The sequence below is a fragment of the Neolamprologus multifasciatus genome, chromosome 10, assembly GCF_963576455.1.
Source record: "Neolamprologus multifasciatus chromosome 10, fNeoMul1.2, whole genome shotgun sequence".
NCBI classification, from domain to species: domain Eukaryota; kingdom Metazoa; phylum Chordata; class Actinopteri; order Cichliformes; family Cichlidae; genus Neolamprologus; species Neolamprologus multifasciatus.
The window spans coordinates 28,585,309-28,599,716 of NC_140448.1; the positions used below are offsets into that span (position 1 = coordinate 28,585,309).

Below are 14,408 nucleotides of genomic sequence, written 5' to 3' on the forward strand. Positions count from 1 at the left end.
ATGTCACGCGTAATGAACAGAGTATCAGTTTGTGCAATATTGACACAAACTTCTCAATACCGCCTTAAAAAATGTATCAAAATTCACGTTTTCCCAATACTCGAGAATCTGCAGCAGACGAGGAAGCAATGTGCATACCAGAGCAATCAGCTGGATCTCTCAGATGTCAGCTTCCTGAGTATTACAAAGTGATTACAAAGAATTTGAGAAGCAGGCAGATAACATGACGTGGCACTTTTTTACTCTATTTAATTACATATCCTTCCACTTATGCAGATTACGTTAGGTCAGATCCTTCTTGTGATCCGGTGCCCTCTCGCTGGTCTAGGCTGTAAAGTGGAAAATGAACCTACTGGTGCTCCCTCAGAGATCCACCTAAACCAGCGCTGCTCAGCTCTTCTGTCTGTGCATCACGATTGGCGGTTTAGCAGCTTGATGGCGCTATTTTAACTCAGTACAGCGTTCAACAGGTTTTGAGGTTTGCAACTTTTACTCTGAAAGCCCCGGACCTTAAAGAAAAAGACGCGTTTATCAGAGATTAAATCTTATTTTGATAGTTTTGCACACGCTTCCTGTCTGTAACAGTGATCCCTGTTTTAATGGCAAAATGTGACACCGTGACGTCATTTAAGCATCAGAACAAAGCGAGCCGATAATCACAGGTCATGCTGTTTAGGAGGGAAACATTTTTTCCCCCTGGGCGACATCAATCACAGTTAACCAATCCCTGTTCCTGCTCTGTGCGCTGTGTGCATGTACCAATTTGACCTGTGCCAGTGTTATTACAGTGATGCTGGCTTACTTTCAGTTTCAGTTTTCAAAGAAAGGAGTTTATATAATTTTCCTGTTTCCTTGTTTGATTCTCTAGAAAGAAGAGACACATTTGTTTTTCTGTTTTTAAAAAAAATCTAATTTATGGTTGAGTTTTAGTAGAACTGCAAATCAAGACCTGATCTGACATAAACTGGCAATTGTTGTGTCTTCATTAGAGCAAAAAGGACGCAGTTATCCTTCTGCACTGGATTCCCTGGGATATTCCCTGGTAGTGGTTTATGTCAAGCTAAAGCCTGACAATAATCGTCTTGATTAGGATTTGTGGATGCAAAAACATTGTGTCTATAATAAAGTCCGTGCTGGCGGGAATTCCGATTTTCCTCTGAGAATTATACCGCATACAAGGCACGAGCACGGATTTTTGAAATAACTGTAAATTTACTTTAGGGTTAATTTATGTTATTTCTGATAATGTAGCTGTTGGCTGATGCATCAGCTTCACAAATCCATGTGTTCACCTGAGCAAATAGATCGTGCACAGGTTGTGCAGTTTAGCAGGAATGTGTGCTCTTTGTGATGAAAACTTGCACCTGTTTGCCTGTGACAGCAGGCTGTTTGAAAACTGAGATTTTCCGTTTTAAAAAATAATCCCGTCCACACTAAAGGCAGAAATGAAGGAAAACGCTGCTAGGAACATGCCAAAGCAACAGGTGGCGATATATTCCTAACCGTGTAGAAATGTTGGCCAATCAGAAGTCTAGAAGCCTCGGTGGGAAATAGTAAACAAAGCTGGGGCATAGAAGCAGAACAGAGTCGTATGTGTGGAGGGACAGTAACTGTGTGTGTATATGTAAGCATTTAAACACTGCAGAGAGTACAATTAACAGTAACTAATTTCACCAGTAAATTCATTTCACCGAAACAATAACGTGGTGCACAGTGTGACGTCAAAAAAGGCGCACACCTTTGACGCTGCGTTTTCTTCGTTTTTCTCGTCCACACGTAAACGCAAAAACTGAGTTTTCAAAAATCTCCACCCTGGCTGGCGTTTTTAAAAATCTCAGTTTTCAGTGACCGAAAACGGCGTTTACGTGTGGACGAAAAATCTGCGTTTTCAAAAATACCCGGGTACGTGTGGACGTAGCCTTAGTCTGAAAGATCAACAGTGGGTTTGTGCTTATCATTTTCAGTTATAGCTGAAAGGCCGAGTATGTTACAGGACCCGGATCCAGATTATCAAAGAAACTCATTTGGCAACGACTGGTCGTTTTGCACCTTTTCTGCTTTGAACATCTTGCTAACAATTAAACAGGGCGAACACGTTTGCTCAAACCTTATTTAAAAAGAGATCGTGTTGCGATTGGATCATGCCAGCTGTCACCCACACATCCTAGCCATTGAGTCAACAGTTCAGCAGTCATTGCTGCATTATTTAAGAAGAAAACTATGAGCACCTGTGGGTGTGTTTGATTTTTATCTCTGTGTCACACCTGTACCTCTTTTATGAATTCATCTCTTTTCATTTTGTTATTATTGCTACTATTTTGTTTTAAAATGGGAGTAAACTGCCTGTTTTGTGCTTTTTGATAAAAAAAAAAAAGAGTAATTGTTTCACGTTTCAAACAAGCTTTGCCAAAAACAGCAGGGTTTGATTTAAAGCAGCATTACATCAGAGTCAGAATAAGCTTTATTGGATTCTGATCAAGGAATTGGGCTCTTTTGGGTTTTTTCTGTGCTCTCAATGTACTTAACAGATACACACACGGACAATAACAGCATGTATAGTGTATTTATAGGTGCAATGATGCAGTAGTGCACAGTGCTAAGCATTTCACAGCATGACGTCTGTTCAATTTCACAGGCTACGTCCACACTAGCCCGGATAGATTTTAAAAAACGGCGTTTTCGTCTGAAAACGCTCCGCGTCCACACTAGCGTTTTCAGTCGTTTTCACGGAGTTGCGCGTCCACATTGAAGCGGCCCAAAACGCTTACGTTCCAGTCCTGCGCATGCGCAAAAGCGAGTGGGAGTTAAAGAGTGTTAAGAAAAGCTCTGGAGCATGTACAAACTGATAATAATCAAAATTGAGAGAAATCAAAACAACTGCGGTATAATGGCCTCCGCTATCTTTGTTTAATTTGTCACATGACTGCATCACATGACTAAAATGCGTCATAGTTTCAAACGCATCGTTTTTCCTTGAGGAAAATGCCGTCTCAGTGTGGACGGGAAGCCAAAACGGAGAAAGCCTCAGTTATCCAGCGCTGAGTTGAAAGGAGCTGGACTTCCTTTAAGGGTCATGAAGACAAAGAATCCGTCCCTTGACTGTTAGTAAGCTTAACGACTCACAGACCATCGGGTGGGTCAACTCTCAGGACTACATCCACAGCCTGAACCCCCTTTAGGAGTTAAATACCTGGTGCTCCCCCCATCACCTTTTAGAACTGAAAAAGCACGGCAGATGTGAGATAGGAAACATTTCCTTAACCTAAGAAGTCCAGCTGCCTTCAGTTGAAGCACTTAAGACTTCACTGCGTGATGGGATGAGTTGACGATATAGAGGCGAAGGGAATGAGGGAAGTGTAAGAGAACAAATTTGATGCAGGAGTGAGCAGAGAGATGTTTGCGGGATGGGTGAGGTTGAACTGAGCAAGCGTGGTGGTTAATTTTAGGAAGTATGAGGAGGAGGAAGAGTTTGGTATAATTGCGAGGTTGTTTTAGTTTTTGTGAAATACTAGATGATATCTCGATGCAGTGTTCAGCTATCGTGGTGACGAGGTGTGGCCTCATGTTCTACTACTCTGAAGTCTGGTTGAGGTGCAGCTGAAGGGCGTGTGCGTGGTTGGTGCATTGTTGTGTAGCGTATCCCTGTGCATGACCTCCACGGTGAGACAAAAATTGCCAAGTGGGTCCGATGGCGGAATTTACGTCCCTATCGGAGTCACAGAAAACTAAAAACTGCCAAAAACTGTAAAGAAAAATTGGTTATTTTTGAGATTTCAGATTAAGATTTGACAAACGGTGGCCGACTCCACTTCCAGGCCAGTGGAAGTGGAGCCTCTCGGGGGGAAAAACACGGCTTCTCGCAAAGGTTACAGTGAGGCTTTCCGCTTGGCTGACGTGATGGTGGAAGATTAGGCATGGTCTGACATTAGTGGGTAAAGTTTAATGGATGGGTAGAGTTGTAGGAAGTCATTAAACACACTTTGTAAACAAACATTTATTTGCTCTCATGTGGAAAAAGTCTGTTAAGGTTTTGCACTTCAAGCAGCAAATGTCACCTTTTTTAATCCTGAGTGGCTTTTCAGGGAGCGCATCATCAGAATGAACTCCGTGAAATGAATAGCGAGGAGGTCAGAGGTCGCAGCCAAGCCAAGTTTTACATGACAAGAGCCTGTGGGATACATACTGACGAAAGTCCTGCTGGAGTTACCCGTGAATTCCCCGGCGGATTTCATTCTCAGGATCAGACTATTTATGTCTGAGCATTTACTAATAAATTAAGCAGCATATATCTGCATCTTCTGTCCTTCTGATTCATGCAGAGTTTGTCTTTTTCTGGTCTTTGCTCAGAAATACACACCAATAGAGATTTTCTCATAGACTGGGAACCAAGAAACTGTGCATTTTGTCACATCTTAACTCGTCTCTGTCTTTTTAATATTATTTTAGGCTCATCCAAGTATTTACAGTTGTTCAGGATGGATGGGTGGATACTTTATTCATCCCCTGGAGGAAATTCACAAATTCCAGCAGTATCCACAAACATTTTAGACGTACAATAAATACTAATAAAAACACATTGTAAAGATTCTGAAAATTAGGATTATGAAAGTAAACACATCAAACTTATTTTATGGCATTTCCTTTCAAGAAAAGATTTTATATCTTCCGGGCTTCTAAAAAAGGATTGCAGTGTCAGTGTGCATACAGCGTATGTCAGTATATTTTTAAGCTTCTCATAGTTTCACAGCTCATTTGACGTGTTATGACTGGTCGAGATCACTCATGGGAAATATTCATTTAAAGAAAACACTCCTAACTTAAGTTCAGCAAGTCAGAATTTTATTGAATTAAAAAAAAAAACACTGATAAGGCACTTTTGCCACTTATTCTTATCTTTTTAATCCTTCGATGAAGCTTTAGGAGTATTTTGCTCATTGTTTGTTCTTCAAATATTGCACTCGGTTCCCTCGCTGTCCTCGTGGCTATTAGTAGTTGGTGCGCTGGCTAGTTGGTTTGTCATCCTCATTATGGATGCATTATTATTATGATCCTGGCATTATGATTATTGGTGGCTTCACTGCTGTGTGCCAATTAAATATAATTACAAGCCGATAAATACATGGGAGCGTTTTTGTGTCGCCCTGGCCGGGCTCACAGGTTTTGCAGCGCAGACGAGTTGCTACACCTTTTGACATTTCAAGCTTTACTGTTAAGCTGATAGGTAGGTCGATGCACCCTGTTATAAACAGACAGGGAAGGCTGTACAGTAAAGGGTGTGAACAGTAATGATAAGGTGAGACTTGCTGGAGTCGCTCGCACAGTATAGCAGCCATTACCAAAGCGAACTTATAGCAGAAGGAGTGAAAGGTGTTTGTCAGCGGGAAGGGTGAGGTGTTGAAGAGAAGAAGCTGTTGGAAATGTGGAAAGAAAAGCAGAAGGAGGGGAAAGAGATTGTCAGAGAGGAGACAGATGAGGGAAGTGCATAGATGGGTGAGAGAGAGGAGTGAAGGTGGAGAGGTGGAAAGGGTGTGGACAGTCAGATAAGGACAGGCTGTGCTGCAGGATTATGACTGCCATCCATTTCACCCTCCTCTGTGTTCAATACGTTTTTTGTTATTTATGAAGCTGAAACGCAGAGGAGATGCAGAGTCAGGCTAGCTTCTCTCTGGGTTTTCAATACAGGGAAGATAACAGAGAAAGTGCAGGGCAAGTGGATTGTGTTGGTCTGAGAAACGGGGAGGTGCATGACCTGTGCTAACAGTTAAGAATCGCTGTATTGTCCAAAAGTACTGACATTTAAACAGCATCGTAGTGCGCGTGCTAGATAAGTGTAGAATTAATCAGACAAATGAGAGAGCCGGGCACTGTTCATGGTAATGCATTTCTGTGCTTCCATTACCTGCATCCGCTGGGACAGCAGAGAAACCACTTGAACTATTTCTAATTCATTAGAAATTAACATTTTTGCTAACATACTACACATTTGCAAAGCGATCAGCCCCAGATGGCCGCCTCTCTCTGAGCCTTGTTCGTCCAGGGATTTTCTTCCTGTTAAAAGTAGAGGTGGGAATCACCATACATCCCACGATACGATATTATCACAATACTTAACGCACGATACGATATTATTGCAATTTTTAAAAATATTTTGCGATATTCAGATTCTGTACATAAAGGTAAACTTTATCAATATTCATTTTATCTAATATCAAAGTCTCACACTCAGTCTTTCTCTCATTTCAGTTTTATTGTTGACAAACTGAACGGTTTGTATTACAGTCTAGTCCAACTTAACTGAATCAACCATCTGGTACAATTATAGCTATTCTGAACTATGCAATATGAAAACTATGCAGCCCCTTCAGCAACTGAAGAATTTGAAAGTAAATTAAAACAAAATATAATTTTACATTAAATAAAAAAGTTTTAAACTTAATTAAAATAAAACATGTCTTAAATTAAAATAAGTAAACTGTCATGTTTATTGCTGCCAAAAACAAGTTAAACACATTTGGACAGTGAAGGAATATCAGGATTCTTGCTCAGAAAAAGGATCAACATGCTCTGAAGTCAGAGCACAAAAACCTTTTTTGTAACAAAATATCGATTTCTGCTGTCCCTGTATCGATACATTATTAGCAAACAAAATATCACAATACTACACAGTATCGATTTTTTCCCCCACCCCTAGTTAAAAGGGAGTTTTTCTAACTAAGGGGAGTTTTTCCTTGCCACTGTCGCCACGTGCTCGCTCATAGTGTGATTCACTGTGTGATTCTTGGGGTTTTCTCTGTATTATTGTAGGATCTTTAACTTAATAAATAATATAAAGAACCTTGAGGCGACTGCTGTTGTGATTTGGTGCTATGTAAAAGAAATTAACTAATATTGAATTGAGTTTAGTTTTCAATTACATCTTGCACAAAAAATTATTTCAAGGAGAGATGCCTGTGATTTTAAATGCTTATATTTTAAGCTACCACCATTTGTCAAATCTTAATCTCAAAAATAACTAATTTTTCTTTACAGTTTTTGGCTATTTGGCAAACTGACATGGTCGTATTTGGAATTCCAGAGATCCACAAAATTGCGTACAATCGTTGTCGTTATTGATTAAAATAACCCTTGATGTGCTGAGCCGTTTTCGAGGCGAGGCATCACATGCTTTATGTTTGCACTCAAGCTATATAGCACGAGCATAGATTTGCATTTATGACGGTATGTGGGAAAGGCAGGACGGGCTGTGTCTGTTAGCAGGGAGTGTTTCGGAGCAGAGATAAATGAAAGAGGGAAATTTCATGCCGGGCAGGAAACAGTCTGTTTTTCATTCTCAGCTGATACCCGTGTACTGTTTAGGTTTTCGAAAAATCATGAGAATGTGTCTCTACGATTGAATTTTAAAGACAGAATTTAGCTAGGTGACATAATTCGGTTGAGTTAATTTGCCAAAATAAGCCTTTTCCAGTCTGTTTGAGTGGCTTCATGCTGTCGCCACCCTCACCCCGTAACTCCACTGAAGTCTAGCCACACTTTACATGTATATTCTCTGTGCCATTGTCAGTTAGAACAGCGCGTCTTTGTGTTTATATGTATGAGTGCTAAAATTCTGCAGGGTGTGAGAGAGACCTTCACACAGAGCCTCAGAGAGTATTGTCTTTACTGTAGTGGGAACAGCCACAGAGTAGGTGAGATAAAATGTTCACATGTTGTTGCAAGTGAAAAAGATACACTTGGCTAGTGGATGTGTCACAGTCATAATGTTCCCACTTTGGTTACACTGCAGTTCCACTTGGCATGGTTTTAAGGGTTTAAGGGTAGGTTTGGGAATATGCTGGTTACGGTTGAGGTTTGGCTAAGATTCCAAGAAATGAATGTCAAAAGTAGCCCGTGCTTTAGTGTGTGTGTGTGTGTGTGTGTGTGTGTGTGTGTGTGTGGATAAAAACAATGTAGCAGAGGAGTAACACAAAACGTATTGTTTGTAATAGCGTAGTGAACTTGTGCTTGACCTTACATATATGCTTGAAATTACATGTACTTGAATAACAAGGACTAATTGTGTTTCCCATCATCACATTGAATGACCTCTCTTAACAATTTGCAAAGCTGTGATATTAACTGGATTTCCTTTTTACTGAAATAGTTAGAAATGTTTTTTCCCGTCTCTTTAAATTTCCTAAATCCCATCTTAGGAAGGATCATTTTAATCTCTGTTTTGTCACACAGTTACACCGATATACCCAGTTTATTTATCAGTAGCTCCTTTGTTTATTTTTGGCGTTTCTGATGCGTGTCTGATTAAGTAAGCGGACACAATGTTGCCAAGAATTTAACCAGAGGACAACTGTGCAGTCAACACTGTTCTGAAAAACATGACCAGCCTGCATTTCTAAGCACATTGTTACATCTCTCCTCACCAGTTTGTAGAAGCGACACTGAAAAAGCAGTTACACGTCTACGATGTCTATGTTATTAGTTCATCTCAGTTACTGACATAGTTTATTTCCATTTATAGCTTTCACAAGATCAGTTTATGATGTTATAGTTGTGCATGTATCTCCATAACAGAAATGAGTTTGTCCCGCCCTGCAAATGAGTTTGGAGTTCCTCAAGGCTCCGTACTTGGGCCTTTTTATATGTGTAGTTCATATGCACAGACGCAATTAAATAATCATAAAAACCTTTTAAAACTTAGTTTATGTTAATACATATACGTACATTATAGTAAAATGTGCTAGCAGAACAGTGTGAGTCTGGAGGATTTGAGTGCAGAATGGCACGTTCTTTGCTTAAAGAGCAAAGGCAACTTTAAATGTTTATTAGCCATGCCAGGATCATATTTTGGTGCTTGCCTCGGCTGATTATTTTTTGGCTAAATACCAGAACCAATTGCAGGAAAATTTTCAGAAAGTGTAAGATCAAGGCGAACCTGATAGACTGATTTATTTACTTTTAAGGAAACATCTTATATTTCAGAGCTTAATTGCGTTCACATGTGAGGCCTGGGAGAAGGAGTGTGTATATGTGTGCATTGTTGTGGTGTGGTTTGGGTTAGTGAAGGGTGGGGGCTGGGTGGAGTAGAATTGCGCAAGACATCATTAAGCAGAGGGTGTGTGTGTGTGTGTGAGTGTGTGAGTGTGTGCTGGCCACACCTCTGTGGCTGTCTCCAACAGAGGGGAGTGGACTTTCCTGTCCAAAGATAAAGTCTCCAGCAAGCAGATCCTCCTGCTATAAAACTCCACTGGGAGCCTAAAACATTAATGCTACATGCCTCATATTTACTCAAGTTAAGACTGTTGTTATTATTATTATTATATCGTTATTGTACCCTTTGTTCTAACTCATTTGTGCTGCACACAGTAACCCTGTCAAGATGATTATTTGGCTAACCCTTTGTTTGAACAGGATGCATTTTGTTTCCCTCCAAATACTAATTCAGTCTGGACTCTGAATGATGATTGTTATATGTTTGTCTCAACAAGACAACACAAATCCTAGTGAGTGAAGGCATGAAATCAAGGGGGAAACTGTGAATATAGGAGTACGAGCAGTAGCAATGGAGGACTTTGACAAGTTATATCTAAACAAGCTGTCAGATGCAACAAATTATTCATCAGAAACGGATGACAATCTTTATTTAAACCTCAGGAAATATGAAATATTACGGTCTGTGGATCATATTGCGCTTTTTGCTGCTTGACTGCTTGTATGTGAGACCAGCACATAAAGTGGTTACTCAGACAGAAATAAGAAATGTCAGGTCCACTCTAGAAGACGTGCAAAGCAAACTTTATTCACCATAAGACTGTATTAAAGTTGTATGGTTCTAGCCCAGAGTTTTAAAAATAAAACAACTTGTTGTGATAGAGCTGCAACTAAGGACTGTGTTTATTCAGTTCTTATTATTTGGATGATTATCTATTAGAATTATTTCATCTATAGAATTCCAGAAAATGGTAAAAACAACTTTTAAAGCCTATTTAACAGATTTCAGTGGTGAACGACCTTTCAGACGTGTGCAGATGTCTGCTTCAGAGATAAAACTTGCTGTTTGTTTAGGATTTTGACAAATTAAATGAGCTGATTGGTTACTGTTTCCAAGGTATTTAACTTGTTGACATGTTACACCTGCCTGCATTGTTTACATATTTGCCAGCTTGTCTTCTTATCTGTTTATGGTCAAATTTCTCTTTTCCTCACTATGATAATTTAAACATTTAAAGTTTTATACAGAGAAGATGGATGATCCTTTAAAAAACCGTAGCAGTTCACAGATACAGCCCTGCTGAGTTTATTTAGAACCTGGCTTGCTGAGGTGGGATGTTATTTTCATCAGTTACCCAGAACATTAGGACATGACGTTGGTAACTTGGCTGCATGCGTGTGCACGGATGTCTCAGCAGATAAGCTTATTTAATGAGTTAGTAGTGCAGGAAACCAACAGAGGAAATACGAAGGTTATACGTGTTTCACTGAGTCATGCTACTTTTAACAGCGTATACTGAGAAAAACGATTAAAACGAGCGTTTGTGGGATGTTTTAATGCTTTAAAAAAGCATATTTACCTCTGCTAACAGGAAGATCGGGTCCAACGTCAAAATAGACATCAAAAGGTCAAATGGAGGTGATATGAGATGTGAAATTTTACACTTGCTTCAACTCGTACTAGCCAAATTCCATCAGAAGTGGGTGGAAAGTTGAGGAAGAGACTCCACTACTAGCCCTTTTCTTTCTCTTTTACTCAACTGACAAACTTTGAGGAGGAGAAAACAATGAATAGTTTTTGGCAATCAGTCAGGAATAAATGTAATCTAATGACAACCTGAAGAGGCCCACTGTATAATCAGCAGTGGGTGAGGGCTCGGCATGGTGCTGCGCTGGTAGTCCGTAGGTGGTACGCAGAGCTTTCCAGAACCACGTCTGCATAGCTGTATACAGTCACTGTCAGAAATATGCGTATGAATATGCGGGCTACACTTGTTCTTGTAAGTGCTGTTGTTCGTCACAGTGAGGTAGAAGCGGGGGTAAATTTACTTTGAAAATCTCCTCTATGGCCTTTGCTTCCGCATCTCATTTGTGCTATTTTTTTCCCTTCCTCTTTGTTGATCTTCCCTATTCTGTTGAAGCCGCCTTGTTAACCTATCAGGATAAGACCTAGATATGGCGTAATCGCTGCAGAGCCAACCGCCTCTGGCTTTTGAGAGTTTGTGAAGCTTCTGTGTTGGTTAAATTCCCACAATCCCCCTCTCTGCTACGCAAATGGAAACCACTGCGGGTTCATAAATCCGGCGTTACTCAAAAGCAACTTGGCGGTAAATTTTCAGAAGAGATGAGGAGACAGTAAAATGTTGGGGGCAAGAGGAGTGAACAGGAAGATGATTTAACAATATGGCAAGATCGTATGAGTTAACTAGTGTTTGTCAGAGTGACAGAATGGGTCAAAGTTCATTCAGCGGCCTAGATTTAGCTTTCCAGTGAAAGTTTCCTTTTAGTTGCTGTTCCTGTTTTTCGTTTTCCCCCAGAACGAACACACACACACACACACACACACACACACACACACACACACACACACACACACACTTTTATCTCCCCTCATCTCTCTTCTTCTTTTCCCGCCATTGTTCTTCTTCTGCTTTCTCTTTCAGCCTCCCGACCCCAGCTCTTCTTCTCTCCCTTTCCCTCTCTCTCCTCCCTTTCTCACTCTCTCACCCTAATAGGATACGTCGAGGGAGGCACTGCTTCCGCTCACCCCGTCGCCATGGCAACCACGGCTCTGGCGGGAGTTGCCGAAAAAACCTTGCAGCCTGACCCCCCCTCGCCATCACCACCACCAATCCTCACTCCTTCTCCTCCTCTTTTCTCCTCCACCTTTCCAACCAGTGCTTCTCTCTCCATCTTTCCCCTGCCCCCTCCTCAATCTCTCTCTTTTTCTAAATCACCACTTATGCCAAAGGGGAGCATGCACGCACACACACACGCAAACACACACTGAATACCTGCCAGCACAGCACAGTGAATAGCCCTGTAATCGCTCTCTCTCTCACACGCACGCACAGACACACAAACAAACAATGAGGCCCTCTGTGCATGCGTGTGTGTCACACTGATGTATTCACATAAACAAGTCAGTTGTCCTCCAGCAAACAGGAGCACTCATGCACAAAGAGACCACATCACACACACACATACACACAGACACGCACACACTTTCTATTACTCCCTGTGCGTTTGTGTGTGTGAGAGCATGAGACATGAGAGGTTAGAGAGGCCGATTTACTGTGCTTTTGCCAGCAGGGCTTTGCTAGCATGAGTTAGTTAGCAATCATTGTGTGTGTGTGTGTGTGCGTGTGTGTGTGTGTGTGTGTGTGTGCATCTATGTTGGAGCATTCAGTCCATTCAAAGGACAGCACATTCAAAATTTGGGATGCAGAGAGAGAGAGAAGCAGGAGGGGTTGCAGTTCAGTGCAGATGCAGTCACCTCTGCTGGTGCAGGATGATGATGTCATTGTTGGCAGCCCACTTCCTACAGTGCAGAGCTTCCGGGAAGCAAATACATGACTGGGAGAGGAAGCTCTATGTTAGTCTAAAGTCATCTGGAAACATGTAGGTCATTAAGTGGATTGGCTGGGGTTCAGTACAGTCGCAGTAAATCATGTTGTCTGTGCGTCAAATCGCAGCACATCCTGGCGAGGTCGTCGGAGGGGGTTCAGCTTTCCTGTGAGTTACAGGAGCAGCAGCAGCCAGATTTCTATTTTTTTTACCTGTCTGCATCAATAAACAGTTAAGATACTGCCTCGTAGTCTACTAGAAAAGGTAAAGCAGCATGGGACAAAAGGGATTAATATGAAATGACTTCCACAGATTTTCTCCTTCTCAGACTAAGTTGAGATCAGTTTTTTAGTATCAGCAAACTATTGTTTGTTTATCTTTCCTTTTTTCTTAACTGAGTGGTTTCTGTCACATTTCAAGCCTGCTTATAGAACAAAATGACTGCCCATATGGAAAAGATATATATATCTTATAAAGTTTGTATCTGTCTTGTGTGAAACTTGTATGAAAAGCATACAAGAGTGAAAACAGATATAAATTCTATAAATGAAACTTGTATGTTTTGGATACTTACTAAAACAATATATGAAAGTAATGAGAAAGTGGCCACTTTCATGAGTAAATCATATAAGTTTTTACTATTTCTTTTCCATATGGGTGGGTTTGCATCACAAGTTAAACCCGGAAATCATTCGTATGGTTGGCAGTCCACGTCTTTGATTTATCCTCAGGTGTTAAAACCCACCATTAAGGAAAAGAGTTGTGACCAGTTTTAACTTTAAAGTTCAGATAAGTTTAACTCTGAGCCTGCCCACTGCCAGCCACCGCCATAGCAACTCCAACCAGCTGTTGTTCAAACCTTCTGTTTGTGCCGCTCAGCTAATTAGAAGCAAGCTGGCTTAAAGTGAGCGGAGCTCGTGTCAGACATCATGCACGGATCCACTGGTGCAGGAAGGCCCTGGATGATGAATAGTAGAGTCCAAGAAGGAAGGTGTGAACCTGACAGTTACTATAGTTGAAATGGGCTACGGCGACTTTAACACTGTGTAGCATTTTTGTATCAAGAGTACCCTCTCCAGCTTGAGCCGAGTCTTTAAATTATGTGTTTGACATGAAACGCACGCACCAACTTCAGGTCGCTGGTAGGCAGCCTCAATCAGGGCGACATGCACAACGTTTAATTTTGCCCAAGTTGTTCCAAGCAGCCTCTCACACATAACTTAATACTTTGCATGTGCCGCTGGGATTAAAGAGTAGCCAGCAGACGTCCAAAACTAAAGGCGACGCTTGATGAGGTAATGACATCGTTTCAGTAACGCAGGCGGCGCTGATTTCTTAAATTACTCTGTCGTCATTAGCACTAGTTCAACAGCATCCCCCCTTGTGCTGGTGTAATTAATGACATCTTGTGGACATGTAGAAGTAATTTTTGATGTGTCAGGTGGCTGTCGCGTGCAAGTGCCTTTATAATTAATAGTAGGCTGCTTGCCCTGGGTCAAGCTGCTTGTTTCTCATCTCGCTGCTGTCAACTTGTCATGCTTCTTCTTTAGGTGACAAGCCTTCAGGGTAGGTTATGCTTCACGTAGGCATAGTTTGCATGGCGGGTTGTCTAAAGCTGAAAGTGTTGATCGCTGCTCTGAACGGCCGCGCCGGAAGACAAGGGGGATGGGGGGCTGTCAGAGAGAAGGGTGAGACATGATAATTGTTTTAATATGCTTGTAGATGCGCATATTTTCACATCAAACTTAGATGTTATTTAAACTTGCGAGGGGGCGCAGGGGGGGTAAAAAGCGGTGTCAGCAGAGCAAAATATATTCACCTGTTTCCAGTAAAAACAGACTGTTTCCCAGAGTTAAGCC

The 14,408-nt window shown here is 41.3% G+C and overlaps 1 protein-coding gene across 4 annotated transcripts in view; it reads left to right on the plus strand.

Annotated features, from left to right (window-relative positions):
* klf8 (Kruppel like factor 8) overlaps window positions 1-14,408 on the plus strand; it is a 93,352-nt gene that overhangs the window by 54,285 nt on the left and 24,659 nt on the right. The window lies entirely within an intron of this gene.